The sequence below is a fragment of the Ambystoma mexicanum genome, chromosome 2q (genome assembly GCF_040938575.1).
Source record: "Ambystoma mexicanum isolate Mex_15411 chromosome 2q, UKY_AmexF1_1, whole genome shotgun sequence".
Taxonomy (NCBI): domain Eukaryota; kingdom Metazoa; phylum Chordata; class Amphibia; order Caudata; family Ambystomatidae; genus Ambystoma; species Ambystoma mexicanum.
In genome coordinates this window covers 453,225,046-453,244,690 of record NC_090924.1, presented here as the reverse complement: position 1 = coordinate 453,244,690, position 19,645 = coordinate 453,225,046, and the positions used below count along the sequence as shown (strand labels likewise).

Here is a 19,645-nt window from a genome sequence, read left to right as displayed (position 1 = left end):
TAATGCATGTTTTCCCTAAGACAATAGATCAGATAAGAGAATGGGTCCGATATTGCGGATATCCACCCTCTGAGCTTGAAAGTAGAGTCCTAGAAGTCTTTGCGGACAAGAGGGGTGATCGATACCGCATCTGCAGCAGGCACTTTACCTCTGACATGTACTCCACATCATTGCTAATAAAGAAGAACACACCGCGAGCGAGGCGAAAATTGCTCTCAACCGCTATTCCCACTCTATTCGTCCACATCCCTCCACTGGTGAGTCAAGTTTACGTATTTATCTCTCGGCCTTGCGGTAGTGTGTAGCATTAGCTAACAATAATTTCCCCATTTATGTATCCACTCAATATAAAGGCGGAAGATTCTCCATCCGTGTCGTTATTGCAGTCATCAGCCACTTCAAGCGCCCATCGGGTAATATTACTTGGCTATTCTGCCACTGACTTGTTTTAGGCATGTAAATCAATAGTTTTAATTTATCGTGTAATTATTTTACCTAATGGTACACCCTTGTACTCGTCCTCTAGTCTTTGTTTTCAGTTATAATTATTGTTATCCAAAATAATTCAAGTACTGTCTTTCAGGGAGATGCTGAGGAGTCCAACGTATTGACGACTACCGTTGATGTCACTCAGATGCTCGAGGTACGTTTCAGGACAGTTCCATCGATGGAGATCATCAGATCTTGCATTCTTGTAGCGTGATTGTTACACACAATGTTTCTTTCGTTTTTAGCCATTGATATGTCCTTCTGTCGTCGCCCTCCTATGTGTCTTCTTTTTTCAATATTGTGTTCATTACTAATGAAAGTCCTATGTTTCAGGGAGTCGATGGAGCATTAGTCCAAGAAGAAGGGGGAGCGTGCAGTTACGGGTCGGCGCAACAGCTTGCAGAAGTGTGCACCGCAGTTACATCGTCCCTTGATGTTCTTATGCATTTCGAGGTATGGATACTGACAGCTCGATCAAGCGAGATCATATGACTTGATTACATCCGCTATACTTCCTTCTTTATTAACGCAAGTACTATGTTTCAGGGAGATGACGGAGCTTCTTCTACAAGAACATCACCCCTAGTAGTTGATGCAGATTTCTGGGTGGTGACACTTCCAACGATCGAGCAAATCGAATCATATTTAGATATCCATTATTTATTTTAGACAACTGATCATTTGTGCAGGTCTATTTAGATGAGCCGTTCACGCCTGCACAAACTTTCTGTTCTTTTTATCAAAATAGAAAACCATACTAATGCAATTACTGTTTTTCAGGGAGTCACTGAAGCATCATCTTCAATAATATCATCAATGGAAGTCTATGAGGAGCCCGAGGTATGGATCTTGACAGTTCCATCTAACTAGATCAACAATGCGTGAATAATTGTCGTTTGAATGTTCTACACAAAGCGTTCATTCGTGTTTTGCTATTGAGATGTACGTGGGTATTGGTCCCCAAGTACATTTTGTGTTTTCGATATTATTATACATACTAATGAAAGTTCTATGTTTCAGGGAGTCCATGGAGCGTCAGTGCGTGATGGATGTGCTTATCAGGAAAACATAGTCGTTGCAGCGCAAGAGGAAGTGGAGACATGCACACACGAGTCGGAGCAACAGCGTCCTGATGTTGAAGTTCGAGGCAAGAAAGTTTCAAAGAAAAGAAAGCAAAAGAAGGTTAGTGTCCTGGTCACTATATTATGTTGTTTTTCACTGTTAATAGTTCAATACTGTAAGTTGTGTTTAAACTGAACACCCCTTTTCCAATCTGTCCTCTAGTTGCGAGTGGGTGTACGAACTAGATCTACACAGACAGTGAAGCGAACAAGAGATGTTGCTTGTCAAACCTTTTGGCAGGGACTTGAGACTGGAGAAGCATCGTGCCAATGGGAAGAATATGAAGTGATTGACAACGGAGCTATACCACCACCAGCCATTGATAGTGAATGTCCTCCTGGTAGTTCGGATGCAGTCGGAGATCAATTCACAGAATCCACACCCGCAAAAACTAAGACGGCGAGAAAGTTGAAGAAATTGTTTTATTCACCCATCGCCGGAGAAGGAACAGATGTTGCAATGGAAGAGAATGAAGTAGACGACAATGAAACACCATCAATATCACTGAACATAGCGGAAGACGATATCAGAGATTCTACCTTTCATGTGAGGGACATGTCCTCAACGTTACAAGCCGAACCAGCTGGGATGCAGAGTGACAGTATAAGGAAAGAGGCCAAATTCATTGTATTCGATAGTTGTTTGATTGATATTATTATTCGGATTAAATGTGGGCATTTGGTAGGTGGGGAAGTATGTGGGGAGCCATTGATTAATGTGACTCGTGCAATTCGAGGCACTAACCTTAAAATACATGCCACCTGTACAAAATATCATCCTTTCACATGGTCTGCACAACCTATGCTGGGACAACTGCCAGCAGGCAATCTACTTTGTGCAGCGGCTGCACTTTTTAGTGGTTCAAGTTTTAAAAAATTAGAGTCTTTCTTTCAGTTTGTGGGAATCCATTTCATTGCGAAAACTCAGTTCTACAAATACCAAACCGATTATCTATTTCCAGCCATTAGCGAAGCTTGGAGAATGGAAAAAATGTCTATTGATAGTACATTCGCGGGCAAACGGTTCAGGCTAGCCGGTGATGGACAGTGCGACAGCCCAGGATTTTCAGCCAAGTACTGCACCTACCACTTTCAGGACATGGAAAGTAAGAAAATTGTGAGTTCGGTGGTCGTGCAGGTGTCACAAAGTACATCCTCAGTGGCCATGGAGAAAGTTGGCTTTGTAGCATCATTGCAAGAACTACAATCGCGGGGAATGGTGATCGACCTGATAGCCACGGACAGACACGTTTCAATTGCCAAGACAATGAGAGAACAGTACAAAAATATAAATCACCAATTTGACGTTTGGCATCTTGCAAAATCAATCAATAAAAAATTGTCGGCTGCAGGTAAAAAAAAAGAATTGCAAGGTATTTCACAGTGGTCCAAGTCAATCAGCAACCATCTTTGGTGGAGCTCAAAAACATGTGGAGGGTTGTTGGAAATTCTACTGGAAAAATGGCGGTCAGTAATGCCACACTGTACAAATGTTCACCGATGGAACACGAACCAACATTTCCACAATTGTGAACATGGCCATTTGTCCACAGAGGAGGCACGGAAGAAGAAGTGGTTGATTCCTTCATCACCCACTCACAAAGCCATTGAAAAGATTGTATTTGATAAAACTATAACAAAAGCTTTGAGGGGACTCACGGAATTCTGCCACACAGGAGATTTGGAGGTGTTCCACAATATGTGCCTAAAGTACAGGCCAAAACGATTGCATTTTGGCATGGAGGGCATGATAAATCGGACTCTTTTAGCGGTCTTGGCACATAACCATAATGTTGGCCGTCAACAAAGTAGGACGACCGGAACTTTAGGGACGCTTCGCTACAATAAGGCCTTCACTAAAAGAAGTAAACAATGGGTGATCAAACCAGTGTTTGAGGATATGCAATATGAGTTTGAGAAACTTATTGTTGACGTCCTAGATAGGCACATAAATGGAGTTGTGAACGAACCTGTGCAGGGGACAACTGCATTGCCACCCAACATTGCATCTGTTCCATGTCCACCTAAAGAAGAACTCATTGAGAAATACACATCACGGTTTAAATGATTGTAATTTGATTGTCTGTTCTCTCAAGTCTCCTCATGTCGCAGGCCCATTGAATATGTGTATCTATGTATTGTGTAAATAAAAGTGATTGCATGTACACTGAGCAATGTGTCTCTCCACCCTTGTTCATTTGCGCATTAAATTAAACCAAACAGTAATATAAATCATTTTTCAATAAATATAGAATCTCTCCGTATTTATGGTTCTGTGTGGCTGCAAAGCACGCAGACAAAATGCAAAGATGGAGTGTAAATTTCAAGTCCTGTGAGAATGCCTTACACTGAATGTAGCTAACTTGGAATGTGTGCTCGTTCGAAGTGAAGGTCAGCTGCTTTGATTTTTTCTCGGGTGCCAGAATGGCCCACGACTCAGAATAAAGGTTCTATTGTATTTTGACCTTGACAGGCCTGGACCACGTAAGAAACGATAATGAATATAATTTCAGAAACGAAAGCCATTTCATGTTCGTTCATTAGAAGAAATAACGTCGGCATAGAAGGAGTGGTATTTCGGGGCTGCCCTACGCACAGACGCAATGGAAAATGCAAATATAATGTAAGTAACTCTTTAGATGAGTTTATACCGCAATTTAATTACTATACAGTTGCTTTAAAGACGGGTTAAGTTGTACTTGTTCGTTCTATGTGGCATGTTGTTTTGTACCGCACACTATCTTGGGGAGAACCGTCTACTTTTACGGAAGCACCTCAAAACCTTTGCTTCTGCTTTCTCTCTCCCTCTCCCCTGCAACAACTGGTCCACTGTCTGCGATCTCGGTCCTGGGCCCTTCCACTCTCCACCTGCACTCCCTGTCAACCCCTGCACTGAGGGACTGTCTCAGTATCCTACAGCCCCCCCTTGACTTTTAAAACCCAGTTGCACTGTCCTAGCTATGAAATAATTTACCGACCGAATATATAAAATGAATAATTTTAATAAAGATCTGATGGTGAGACTAATTTCATTGTTTATGTTTTTCAAACAGGTACATCATGCATTACTGCATGTGTCACGAGTACCAGACACCGGCGGACGGCTTCTTTAACCGCCAGTTGCTTCTCCGCGTGAACAACGTTACCACCCTGACCATTTTATGGGACGATCGCCAAGTACAAGTATGCCCTTACGCGGTACTAACGGCTAGATGCAACATACAGACCGTTGTGGTGGCCTAGTGCCTCGTTGTTGGAACAGCCATGCGATTATCAGTGCGACCGAAGAGCTTATTTTATCGTAAACCAACACCATGTCTACTGCACACGAACATCGCTTGCCTCAAGACGAAATATTTTGGATCGAGAGCAAATAAAAATTCATTTATCTAAGACCCTGTGTACAGCAAAGGAACATCGTGTGCCTCGAAACGAACTTTTCGGAACGTGAACAAATAAAAATGCAAATCGCTGAATATTCTCAAAACATTTGATGTCAAATAAATGTACTTTGCCAAATGTACAATCTTGCCGTTTGCTTTTAAACCACTGTTTCATATTCCGAATTGTGGCGCTGTATTGTGAGATGATCTAAGACCCTGTGTACAGCAAAGGAACATCGTGTGCCTCGAAACGGAACTTTTTGGAACATGTGCAAATAAAAATGCTAATCGCTGAATATTCTCAAAACATTTGATGTCAAATAAATTTACTTTACCAAATTTACAATCTTGCGGTTTAATTTAAAAGTACAGTTTCATATTCCCAATTGTGGCGCGCTGTGTTGTTTGAGCTCATCTGTGTTGATTTCCTGGTTCTGTGTGGAGTCGCGTAGAAGACGCCTGGGCGCGTTTGCCTACGCAGCTCAGTCACGTCACGGATAGAGGCGGGGAATATGAATGTTTTGATCAAGTCTGTTTCAGGGGCGGGGGATTTGATTTAGTGCCGCAAAAGCAGGTGAGCCAGGGCGATGCGGCAAGTGATAGGATTATCATAAAATGGCGGCTGATTTCGAGTGCGTTAATGGACGAAAAGTCGGGTAAGGTCCATAGGAAAGTTTTCCACGATCTACCGAGTTATGCTTAAAAACACATGGCCGAACCGTAGGGACAATAAAAAAAAAGTCCCGGAACTCTCCTTTAAGCCGGTCCGATAGCACAGTAAGTAGAGTGCTCAATTTGACATCTGTGCCGAGCCTGCTGATGTAGGTTTGAATCCCGGCCAGGGCCAAACTAAGCCTTTCATCCTTCCGAGGTCGATAAATGAGCACCACACATCGTGAGTAATAAGCAGCGCTCCGATACCAGAGGGTTTGTAACGCTATATAAATGCTAAATTATTATTAATAATAATAATATTATAGCTATTCGTCACACACAGAGCATATTTAACACCCCATAAGATTTCAAAGTTTAAGGGCACAGGAACACAGTGCAGGCTAGAAAAGGCTGAGATGTTGCACATGTTTTGGTCATGCCCTAAAATACGACAATACTGGGAAGCAGCTGCAAAAAAAACTAGCCGGGGCAGAAATAAGGCTAGATGTCTGTTCCCCTTGGCCTGTATGTTAGGTGTGTACCCAAGGCCCAAAAAAAGAATGAAACACATCAACAAATTAAAAGAGCTAGTTTACGTACTAGCAAAGCACAGAATAGCAATGGGCTGGAAGTCCCAAAAAGAACCAAATGTGGAACTCTGGTGGAAAGACGTGCAGAAATGGGCGATGGCAGAAACATCGGTCTGGCAAAGGACCACCCATTGGGGTCATGTCGAGGAAAGTGCCACTATATCAGACAGGAGAGTACTCATTCAAGGCCTGTTCATGACCACAGTTGACACAACAGATGAGGTATCCACAACTACCGAAGTAGACTTGTTGAGCAAAGAGTAAAGCAAAGATGGGCGGTATACACCAAGGGTGGACACCGTAAAGACCTGGAAGGGTGAGAAGAGGTTGTGCATTTGTGGTTACTCGTTGGGATAGGGTGGGGTGGGCATGGGAAGGGATAAAACCCACAGGGAGACAACACCATGTATGCAGGGTAAGCAAGAAACGTTGTCATCGCATGTATTATCACATTGCAAATAAAGTAAAATTGTTTTTTAAAAAAAAGATAAATCTGAAAAACATGTCCAAGCAGTGTATCCCTCCTCAAATGGTATCAGGGTGCCACACTGCTATACACTACTACTATCATTTTGTCACATGGAGGTGTGGGTAAGCCAAAACTTTAAACTCTACAGATGGACTTAAAGCTCCCGGCAAATGAACTCAATGTGCAGTACAATCCAACCAAATAGAAAGCTAACCCACCCATCTGCTCCATTCAACCGGCCCATCAATACAAATAAACCTTATCCCATGACTGAGCCCAATCGATTATGGTGTTTGTTAGGACAGTTTTTCTAAAGTCCAACTAAGGGCTTCATAAAACCATACATCTGAGAGAGTACATAAGCTCCACGCTTAGTATAAGGCTGTACCACTGGAGAATGTTGGTAGCATGCAGAGTAGCCAGGCTTATTTTAGGAGGGAGAGAGGACTGTAGCTTGGTACAAAGAAATTGTAGCATACATAGGATCCAAAGAAACACTCAAGCACTACGAATTGTAAAAATAAAGGGTTAATTTAAATACAAGTAGACCACAATACATTTTGGGAACCCTAAGTACTATAAACAGCATATAAACACAATTATAAAAACCAACTTAATACTTATGGGTTACAACCCAAAGTATAACCTTATTAAGAATACACTATGCAGTCAAGGCGAGTCAACACATTCAGAATGGCAGTCAGCTATTCATGCGGAGTAAAATCAGGTTATATATACTTTTAGAACACAATCAGCAATACTAGGGTAGTAGACCGGGTCACTCATGCAGTGACAATCAGTTATAGAAAGCACGTAATAAACCAACCCGGTTACAAGTATACACCTGGCAACATTACTTTTTAGTACTCAGTTCAGAGCTAGTAAAAAAAACTCATGCTTTTTTCAGGGGGCCTCAAGCTACTCAATGATACATATGAACAACTATTTTAGAATGCACTAAGCAATTCAGGGAAATTAAAACCAAACTACGCTTTAAGAAAGACACTATGTATTTCAAGTAAATTGACCTACTGGTCCATAACTATACACTACCCAACAGCTAGGTATACCCAGTATACTTTTAAGGCGTGTATAACAGTTTAAGGCAAGTAAGAGCTTTATGAAACTATTTTAGAATAGCACCAAAGCTATTTAGGGAAGCACAACCCAGGGTTACACATTTAGAAGTACAGCAGCCAGTCAGGGTGAGTAAGACCTATATACTTTTAAGAGGGGCTATCAGCAACTCCAACTTTGACTGTTTTCGCTAAGTATTAAGCATAGCAAGGAAAAGCAAAACCCAATGGTACACTAAGAAAGACAATGGGGGGTCATTACGAGTCGGGCGGTAAGGGATACCGGGCACGGGTAAGGAGACCGGTGCCAGTAATCCCTTACCGCCCGATTCCGAGGTCCCTTGGAGGGAACTGTAAGGAACGTGTGGTCTGACCACACGTCCCTTACGGGTCCCGCTAAGGCACCATGGCGCCAATAACAGGCTTGCCATTCGCGAGCCCGTTATTAGCGCCCTCCCCATTCCTATTGAGCCCTATGGGGGCTCAAATGGGAATGGGGAATAGTTTGTTCAATGGGGATTTACCGGTCCCGCCAGGGTCGGAATGCACCGTTAAATCCCCTCTGAACAAGACCGGACTCGGACACGGTATGGGAGGCAGCCATGGTGCTTATAGCACCATGGCTACCGCCCATCTCGTAATGAGGCCCAATGTATTTCCAAATCAGTAAATGTTACGCTCACCTGGCTCCCACAGGGGCGTCGGTCGGACCCGGACTGCTGCGGCCTCCAACCACGTGATGTGTAGTGCAGCGATGACTGACTGGATCTGCCCTCCTAATCTTGTCTGCTTGGCCCGTAAAAATATTCTCCTACAAGTGGAAGATGGATTTAGCCACTTGTGGATTCAAGTGATTGCACCCCCACTGTCCTCCCCACTAATCACCTCTGAAGCGCTCCCTCAGCAATCTCACCTTATATTCTTGGAAGATGAGCCCTCCATCCTGCGAAGCACGCAGGGGCGCGTTGATGACCAGTTACTTCACTGGCTTGAAGATATTGGAGAGTTGTAGACGAATCCTGACTCCAAAAGATCCTGGCGAAGAGCCGCAAGTATATAGTTCGTAAGAGTTCAAAATGTCTGGAATTCACTCCTGTCCAATTCTTCTTTTATCTTGCAGCTTTGACCCAATAAGATCGACAGCTGAAAGCGCTCCGGTAAAAGTCTGTTACCCAACACCAGTAAATAATGCCAAGGGTTAAAACTTGCTGCTTTCTCCTGAACTTCTTATGCCGCACCTGTAAAATGTGGCGTGCTGATAAATTATACCTCCGGCGGTAAAATCAGGTAAGCATATGGCAGCTAAAGAGATTGTCTCTGTCTGTTCACCTTGTTGTTTCTTGTCCCCCTTAGGTGCCGGGATTCAGCGATGTAAAGATGGAGTCAGCGCCGGATCGAAGAGATGCTGCGTGGAACGGCGAGTCTGGCGCGGCGCTGCTGCTGGCGATGCGATGCGTTTTAAACAAAGTCTTTCCTCTGGTTTGAAGATGCGATGAATCCGGAAACAGGTAAGAAATCAGGTAATACTCTTGTTCTAACCTTTGCTTTTTCCTTCTTTCTAGGTGCTCCAGGTTCGAGGCGGGCGTGGCAGAAGGCTGGATGCTGCTGCTGGCACGGTGAGCGTTACGCTGCTGGATGCAGAATAACGCAAAGCATGGGCTGCTCTTCGGGCGTGGTTTAAATAGCCTCCAAAGTAGTCCCAGGTAGGTATTCCTCCCCGACCACACCCGAGTAACAAAAAAATAGTCCCCAAGATAAAGTAGTCCCTTCCAGGCTTCACATGGGCTTGGATCTTCTTGCAGCATGGTCTGCATCAGGTAAGTGTGCACCTCTGGCGCCTAGGACTGATGTCCCATATGAGCCTGGCGCCAGGACTGAACCCAGACAGCCCCTAGCAGCGGTTGCTGGGTTTTCTCAAGGCGACATGATGCCTGCTCCCGGGGCTGATGGACCTGGTCTGGATGCCCGGGGGTATGCATCATGACAGTAAACCCTATTGGTGAGCTTTTACACTCATTCAGTTAAGAATACTAGAACAGTACCAACACTCATTACTTTTTAGAATGTGGAAAACTATTCAAAGTAAGTAAAGCAACTTGGATACTCGCATGCGACTGCTTAAATAGTAGCGTCTCGCGCCCACAATTGTTACAAGAATGACAGTTCCACTGTTTAACTAGAAGTGGCTTGCACTAGAAATTGTTACAGTTGCAACCCTAACTGGCAAGTAAGTACTTTTAGACTTGTGACAATTTGCAGACAGACTCCTTATCATTAAAGTATTTCCGTAATCTATAGTAGGAGTTTTTTTAGAGGCAGAAGAGGGACGCTAGTGGTCTAGAGGCCAGCTGTAGGCAAGTCAGGATAGAGTTCAGTTGCAGGAAAGTCAGAGTTCCAGAGGATATCTTCTTTAACAAGTAAGTATTCACTTCAGAGTTAGTTAAAAGTGTTCAGGGACTAGTTAAAAATGTTCAGGGACTTCAGAGAAGGCTCCTCATATGCGTTCCAGCAACAGGCCTGGGCAACTGCTATGGGCAAACTTCCAACCACATGATTCACCCCCTCTGCCTCACAGGATTCACACAAGACGTAAGGTAACTATTACCAAAGTCAGCACAGTACCCTGGGAGCAAAGAAGAGCTTTGGAGTGGATGCCTTCAGGATGCGCCAGGTACGAACTGGACACTAGATGGGAACTTGCAGCAACACTGGTCAGAGAAGGCTCCCAGCAAAGGACTATGCATTCTTTATCATGGCTCTGGATTTGGTGCCTTTTTACATCAGCCAGAAGAATGAATATCGCTTGTCGGATTCTCTCCACTAATCTGGTCCTGCACTCTGGTGAGGGGACTGCAAGGATTCAAATTGTATCTGAGATCCAGCAGGAGTCCACCAAAGTGTCAGCGAGGTTCGGACTTCGGAAGACCATGCACTGCACTCATGCTTGAGGTCCCAGGGAATTGGCGGTTTGCAGCTCAGGAAGGTCACAGCAAAATGCTGGTCTTCTTGAGACTAGTGGATCTAATCCCTCTCGGGGTAGGAGTCGTTTTCGGGACCCCCAGGCCGATGGAAAGATTGCATCAGGCTCCGGTTACACAGCAGGTTCTCAGGTCGATGGAAATCACTACAAAGGTCTTCTTCATCTTCCTCTTTGGATTCAGGTCCAGTGATCCACTTGTCCGTAGCTTTCACAGTGAGTATTTATCAGGAACTCAAGGCATAAAATACTGTTCAGAAATTGATAGTAGAGTTTGCTAATTAAAAGGGTCTTGATTATCAAACTAACAAATTCGATTAGCAATGTTGTACTAATATGTTTAATGTCAACAGAAGTTATGTACCCAAGACACAAAATTTGCAACAATATAGCATTTTTGTGTTCCGCTGAAGGTAGACAGTGAGAGGTCTGTAAAATGTTATGGTTAGCATGTATGGACACACAAATAGATATGATAAAAAGGCTCTGAAAACAGGTTTTCAGTGCAAGGCTCTGTGCAGCTGGGTCTAGTCAGTGATGCACAGGGCCGTGCCCCACATCTTGTATGATCCACATGCTTGACCCATCATTTAATCTGCAAGGAGAAGTTCAGATGTTTCATGAATCAAAAAGTTCAATGTTAAAGGAAAGTCATAGACCAAGATGAAGTATGTAGTATGGTGTTGCAGCAGGCAGGGTAATTGTCAACGTCAGGTGGACAAGATTCCCCTTGCCTGTAATTGATACGATTTTCAATATTACATTAACTACCACTTGGGCAGAGCTGCCAATAACCTCAACCCCAAGCCGTGTCGGCCCAAGCACATAATTTCAGCCCTGGACATCCATGCAAGTGGTATTTATCACCATTAGTACTCAGAGCCACCGTTTGTGGTACTGATACTTTTTTATGGAATTTGCCACTTTAAAGATTGAAGGCGATTATTTTTTTCTATCTCCCTCTCCCCTTCCCCCTTCCCCCACTCCCACTCCCACTCCCTCATTAACCCCTTTGAACGTGCAGTGAACAGGGAAAAGAGGGTGGAAAGACCCGAGGGCAGAAGAGGAATGCTGGGTGAGCTGTGCTCTGAATAAACAGTAATTTAAATATCAAACTGTGCTACAAAAGTGTCAGTTTAAATAGCAATTCAACAGAATTGAATAGAAAATTGCTATGCAACACTGCCTATGTTATGCCTCAGGAACTACAGCACAACTTCTGCAAACTCTTCCTGCAGTTTATGGATAGGGCGGTGTGACTGTCCAATCAGCACAGCGAGCCCCCCCCCCCCTTCCGCGCATTGGGACATGGTTCCTTTCAGGCAAGGTGAAAGACAATGGATGCTGAGTTTTGCACTCCTCCCTCACTTCCTGCCATTTCAGGAGCCTTGGCAGGGAATACAAAGGATTCCTGCCGAAGACAAAACTTCAACCGAGGTCGAAGGATTCCCACCTAGAATGGCAGGGGAAGACCTCAGACAAAACAAGCAAACAGGAAATGGCAACAACAAAAAAAAGGAGCCCACCATTCTAGCAGAATGGTGGCCCTTCTGTGCATTACGGAGGCTCATTTAACAGCCTGTGAGTAATGAGACTAAAAAGTCTTTAAGGTAAAACCACTTCAACCAGCCATTCAAGTAAACTTTCAATTGTAACAAAAATATTACCAGGTAAGTAAGAAAGGGGTTACATTGTATGCCCCAGCACTCCACATAAGGTGGGTGTGTTGGCTTACTATATACAATGTAAAGGGGATGGAAAGCCCACTCTACTTCTTTGGGGACAGTAGTTCACCCAGGAAATAAGAATTAAAAAGGAAGCCACTGCATTTAAAAATGCTGTGTGCTGCCATAGTGCATTACAGTCAGTCCAAAGTTGTATAACTCCAATCCTTCTCTACGGAGAGACATAAAAAGGTCACCCATAACAAAAAAAAAAAAAAAAAAAAAAGTGTAAAAGACTAGGTGAGAGGGGAAAAAAAAACGTTACCACTTACCTAGGGAAAAGGTACAAAAATTACCAAGTCCAAGCAAAAAGTTCTGCCCTCTCCCCCCACCCATCAGTCACCCCCGTGAGGCAACACGATACAGGGCGCCACCACACAGCCACCGTTCCTCCAGATTTGTTGCAAAGGACGCAGTGGGCGGTACATCCTTTGCTACCAAGAGGAAGACGTCCATGCTGCCGAGTGCCCTGGTGGCTATAGGCCAAAGGGCCTGCAAGAAGTCATTACAGTGGCAGTGGATGAGGACACCGTGCAGCACATTTGGGTGGTTAGACATCTTGCAAACCGTTTTCTTAGTAAGATAAATATTGTCTTACACAAAATTCACTTTTACTCGTCGTGCACGCTTCAATTGAGCAAATGGCTGATAAGGTTAGGGAAACGTACTATTCTGCAATTTTGGGGTCAAGGTTGAATACATGATCAGAGGCATGCTGCCAGCACACAAAACAAGGACATTTCCAACTGAATTCATATGTTAAACGGAAGTCTACCAGGAGGAACCTTGCAGATTACCAGTTCATTCAACGAGTCCTTTTCCAGAAGGAAAGACTTTACTGTTAAGGGGTGTGGTGGTGGTCCCAGGCACTGCTGCTTGAGGACCTCGCTGGGCAGGCCCACTGCCTCGTGCGCAGCGCTGGCGCCACGATAAATAAGGTACTGGAAGTGGGAGCTATGGTGGAATACATGCTCGGCCATTTAGTCTCCCACGTGTTCCATCACAAGTGACTTTCACATGAACCCTGGAGGGGCTTAAGATCCCATGCCATGGGTAAAGCGTAAAACTAGTGACATGATGCAACAATAAACATAGCACCAAAAACATACATTATATTTTGTTTGATCACCTACTTTGGTACTCTGTGCATAGGACGCTGGGCAGTACGCACCCCTATAAAAAAAAGCCATGCAAATAAGTGCGTATTGACCACTTTTACTCCCTAAAAATAGGCAGATAATCCCCAAATATAAAAATAGGGAGTAAAAATACTCCCAACGAAAAATGGGAAACTGACCATTTGCCCATGTCATAACATTGTGCCCCCGAGTTCACCAACACAGCTCCATGGATCTGTTTGGATTAGTATTGCACATAGTACCACAGGAAGAAGCTTTTACTGTGCGATTGGAAGAGGTACACCTGGTCCTTTTAATGTGCATCAATAAATGGGTACAAAAATACCGATTACAAAAAAACATTTTAATTTTCCAGTTAAAAACAGGATTACTCACTTACGTTAAATGTTAAAGGTATTTGTACCGCACACCGTCACCAATGGAATTGGAGGCGCTCGGGCAGATGTGCAAACGAGAAGGTGGGGTGGGGTGGGTTAGTAGGGTGAAGAGGGAGTAGGGTAGTGAGAGAACTGGTGTCCTGTTGGCAGCTTCAGTTTGGTTTTCTCTGTGCGCTGAGCTTGGGTGCGAGTATCGGATCAATGCCAGCCCTCGTGGCTTATGTGTTTGTTGTTGCAGTGTGGTGAAGTTTGTGCTGTTTGCTGTGCGAGAGGTGGTTGTGTGGGTTTTTGTGAGAGTTAGTATGCAGAAATTTGAGGTGGTTTGGTTAATGGGTTATATGTCTCACAGTTAGCATTCGCAATTTGGCTCAATGGCTAGATTTGAGTGTCCTGCGCAGTGGGAGAGAGGCCTAGGCCTCACGACACAGTAGGTTTCAACTACAATAAACAAGACGGAGGCTACACCTAAATTTGGGGGTCCTGTATAGTGGGAGAAAGGCCTAGTTTTCACAGTGCACTAGGCTTCAACATATAACAAACAAGGATGGAGGCTACACCTAGATTTGAGAGTCCTGTATAGTGGGAGAGAGAACTGGGTTTCACAATACAGTAAATATGAAATGGTGCCACTAGGAATTGGACTTACATTTTTACTCTGAAATCATTTTATTCCCAACGTTACATTTTTACTCTGAAATCATTTTATTCCCAATGTTAAAAATAAATAGGGAGCAAAATACTCCCACTTCCATATCTTATCTGGACCACTGTCCATGAAACATAAGGTGGAGTACCCATGACATGTGCTTTTACACGGTCCGTTTAAGCATGTTAGATGTTAGCCAAGGTCCATGGGTCATGGGGGACACAAATAAGAGGGGCAACCACACACACAAGTCCTTTGGCCGCATGCAGGCAAAGCCACACTCGTGCTACCGGGGGCCACTTCTGCTGTGCAGTACCAGTCTGAGCTGCCAGCCAGGAGGCACTGACTTGAATGCAGCAGTAGAGGCCACTCCTGGGCGGGAACCTTCCTTCACTTAGTGCAGCATCACGTGGCTTTCCACAGCACGGCTGCGGCCGCACCACTTCCTTCCCCTGCCATGCCAGAGTCAACATTGTATGTCGGAGGGGGTTGGAGGGCAGCGGTTCGGGCTGCCCCAGTCAGGCACCCAGAAGGGGGGCACTCAAAGCACTGTGGCAGTGTTTGCCGACCGCTCTTCCTGGGCTGCGACGTTACTCACTCCTTCCCATCCACCCGCCACTTGCGGACGTCCGCCTGTCTGCATCCTCCGCTCACGCAGGCAGGTGGATGCTGTTGGGAGGGCTCCGGGTCGCGCCTGCTAGGCCACAGCGTCACTTGCTCCCCCATATAGGGGACATTCAAAATCAATGCAGCGGATGCCACGCTTCTTCCCTTCTGTTCTACACATAAAGTTCCACTGTGGAGCACATCAACACCAGAGGTGATCTCTGGCAGGGGGCTAATGGCGACCCTTGCGGGCACCATGCCGGGGAGGCTGGTGAATCTGTGAGCTGCTGCGGAGTCCAGCGGATCCTAATTAGGTGTTGGGGGCTGTGGGGAGGCCACGCCCCTCGCTGTGACCACCATCTTGGCCGACGAGCCCTGCGTGCCACTGCTTCATCCATGCCGTTGACCTGGTTTGCCACACCGTAATAGCTCCTCCGGGAGAGAGCTCAGCCATGCAGGCCGCATGGCAGGTCAAGACCCTTTTCTTTGGGTTTGGTGGGCGTCAGATGGCATCCTCGTCACCAGTCGTTAAGGGGCCGGTGGTGCCAGGCCCAGCTGGTTGAGGCCCTTGCTGGGCAGGCCCACTGCCTCGTAGCAGAATAACAGTCAAATTTAATTTACTCAAGCCCATGATAAAAGATGTGCAAAAGAACTAAAGTCGCATCTGGATTGGCTGAATACTACGACACGTTTATACCCTCCTTCGTCGGAGAAAAAAAAAATCCCTCCATTCCCTACTCAAGAAATTGTCAAAATATACATGGACCGAAAACTTAACAGCACATCCTGAATGCACCATGGCTTAGGCAGTTTGATCCCAGCCTTGAAACATGTATTCGAAATTGAGATTCGATAAGCAGGAGCTAAATCCAGCTCCTGGGTGTTAGGCATCAACCTGTAAGCAGGAGCTACCACAGGGGAACCAGGGGCTACCAGAGATGCCCCTTCACTTTTGGTCCATCTCGTATGAATCAATGGGTTTAAAATGCATTTTATATGTGTTCTAATTCTTCTTTATTACAATTCTCAAATACTCAAGGTTAATGTCACATTTACATGTTTGGAAGGCAGCGGATGGCCCCAAGAGCGAAAAGGAAGCTCCTGGTCGCTGTTGGTTTCAAGCCAACCAGGCTCTACTCACTAGAAGCAGGAGTTAAATAACTTCCAGCTCCCCTCAAATTTTGATCCCTGCGGTAAACGCAAGCACCAATTGCGTTGGAGCTACCCTGCCTCAGAAGAAAACGGCAATCCGAAAACGTTGTGGCATTTGCATCCAAATCTCTATTGCCTGCCCAACAAAAATATTCGGGCATTAAAAAGAGATGTTGGTGTGTGCATGGGCAACTGATCATTCCTGTACAAAAATCTAGGATAACGAATCCAAGCTATGCACAGACCATAAGCGCAACGTTTAGCTGTTGAGCCCAGGCAACGCCAACACACCCACACCCCACCTTGTCAGGCTTGCTGCAAAACTAAGAATATACATACACCTTTGATCACATTCCCAGGATGGCACAACTGCCAAGGAGACCGTTTGTCCAAATTACCCGCAAAAGAAAACACTCAAGAAATATTTGCTAGACAAGTGCCTCAGACACCATTAGCAAAGTAAATGCGGAAACAGGCACAACCATACTGAAGAGAGGGTCCCTGGAATGCCCAAAGTCACCCCCATGTACAGGACAGCCCGAAGGGTCAAGAACGCACATCACTGTTTGGACAGCCCCCAGGAAGGGAGTATCCACATACGCAAACATATTCCCTTAGACAGTCATTCAAACCTTATCCAGTCAATGTCTTTATGGATACAGATGCCACTACCCTGATCATGGATCACATTGACTAATAACGGAAAACCATTGTGCTGACATCATTAGTGACACCACGACATAGCCACGTTAGTTATGAAGAAAACCCGCAGTCATGCACGAAGTTACACGGACACACGTGAAGAACATGCTTACAGAGTTCAGTAGATAGAGGACAGATACATATACATACCGTTGAAGCACTTATTCTTTTTCTCGTTAGCCAAGTGCAGGAAAGCTTAACGCAAGGCAAAAGAAGAGATGCAGAGCAAGCTTGCAGATGCTTATCGCAACTAAACCTATGGACCTACAGGTTTGTATAAGAAGCCTAGAAGAGATGAATACTACTAACCTATTAGAAACATAGCAAGGTAGTATAACTATAATGAGGTTACATGAGGCCACAAGCCACAGGACGAGAGGCAAAGAAAAATAGAACTAGAAGAAAAGCAGGACTAGGCTGCACAGAACAGCAGGTCAGGGCTCACAGCCTAGGTCAGAGACAAAAAGCACATTCCAAAGCAAGAGACAAGGAGCCATCTGCAGAAAAGCAGAATCAATGCTTATAAATTGCAGACCACAGAGCTCGATTTCACAGTCCTCAACCACTTGATGCAGCCGGGCCAGACAATGGTTATTCACCCGCTGTGGGAAGACTAGCCGTTCTCAGCAACACATACATGAAGTTAAACATGGATTCTTTAACAACGTTGCAAAACTGAGGGCACTCTCACGGGCAAAAGCGGTAGCACCGATGGTTACATTGGGAACACAGTCTCCGATCACCTTGAGAAGGTGCACTGCGAACAGAGCTGGGTTCCAGGCCTGGGGAGATCAGCCCCAGCCAATCAGGGAAAAGAAATCCAGGGGTGGGTAGCAGAGGGCAAGGGCCAATGGTAATCCTGCAACCCTGCAATAATGTAAACGTTTTTTGGGTAAGGGGCAGGCAAGCCACCTGACATGCGAGGACCAATAGAACAACATAGGTGCGTGCATAGCTGCTACTACTACGTCAACTACCCAATATTGTCTACTTGTAGGTTTTTAAGGAAGATCCCCATGTTGCGACGTAGAAATTGAACAAAATGGGGCAACACAGGCTTAGGAGCTGCGAGTCCGGGAGATTTTCAATGTCCTTTTTAATCCCTGTCCATTTGTGTAATAAACAACAGTTTTAACTTGCGCTTGGCTGAGTTCTCTGTTTGTGCACTGGGGGAGGGTTCATTGGGCCCTGGGATCTGGAACGGTGAGCTTGTAGTGCGACACTCAGTCCCTCTGGTATACCTAAGCCAACAATACAGAAGAAAACTGGGGGAGGTGGGGGTAGGTCGAGCAAGAACTGCAATATCACGTTCCAAAAGGTGAGGCAGATCATAATAGTGGGTGGCCGGATGAAAGGACACATGCACCCTCACTGAGGCTATACAGACCAATAGGCCCCGGTAAACAAAGTGATTTTCTTGGGGGAGAAAGTGTTGCCCCATTCAGCATGTAATCATAGTCAAAGCTCACCAAGGACACCTAGCAGCAGAAACCCTGCCCAAACTACGTATTAGAGAGGCTTACTGGTGGCCAGACATGGATTGCAATGCATCAAAGGTGATGAGGCTCATGACACGCCAGTCGCCCTGGCAAAACAGATGCCCAAAAAAAAAAAAACAGGGGTAAGGGGGGGGGGGCGTTATAGGGCTTTTCTAATACTTGGATACTGAACATAGGTCCTGGATAATTATGGTTGACTATCCAGGGCTCAAAATGTGCACTCACCACTAGCCATTGGCTGGTGAATATTTACTCTGGCGAGTAACAAAGGGTGTGCTGTCTCCATGTGTAAAATTGAAGGGACAAGTAACTTTTTGTGGCTGGCTAGTAGCATGCCATTTGAAATGTTTACTCCTGGAATATCTCTCAAAACCAGTCGAGTTATGCCTAGTACCAAATATCACGCCCACCATGGTCAGACACATTAGAGTACATTGTCAGCAAAGAAGGCCTGCCCAAACTAATGGTTACAGACAATGGTGTCAGTCTAGAAATACGGATACCTCTACTTTGAGACTGCAAACGCATTTTGGTGGCCGTGGGCCAACCGTCTCATACACGATATGACAAAATATAGGTTTTCGAGTTTGCCAAAGAGCGGCCATTTTGATGTAACAAGAATCGCCATTTTTGTTTTCCATCCATTGCTCATTGCTTTCTGTCCCTATTGCTTTGCAGTATATTTTCCGCTTACACTGCTCGACTGTGAAACATTGGTGTCTGTATGGGAAAAGGGCAAGGCCGCAGGGCCGTGAGGATAACAAGAGTTCGCTGAAACACAAACTTAGGCAGCGCCAGGAAGAATGCCCGGCTCCCTCCCGAATGTAACCTTGAAGCAGAGCTGCAGGGCATTTAATCATTTCACAGCTGCCAGCCAGTCTTGTTATATGGTAGAATATGTTAGAATAATACAGCTAAAGGCTTGAATTATGCTTTTATCATCGCCCCACTTTGCTGAGCCCGCTAGAGCGTGTCGGCTCCCAGGACGCAAATAGCACCTGATAGATAGCAAGGTCCGGAATGCAACTCTCCACCCCCATG

General features: G+C 45.2%; 1 protein-coding gene and 1 long non-coding RNA gene across 3 annotated transcripts in view; one reads left to right on the top strand and one right to left on the bottom strand.

Annotated features, from left to right (window-relative positions):
- The window catches only part of PORCN (porcupine O-acyltransferase), a 425,271-nt gene that overhangs the window by 399,851 nt on the left and 5,775 nt on the right, over positions 1 to 19,645 (bottom strand). The gene's annotated exons all lie outside the window — the stretch shown is intronic.
- On the top strand, positions 4,123 to 5,339 carry LOC138568972 (uncharacterized). The gene is made up of 2 exons (XR_011303031.1): positions 4,123 to 4,233; positions 4,664 to 5,339. It is a non-coding gene; the product is annotated as an uncharacterized lncRNA (long non-coding RNA).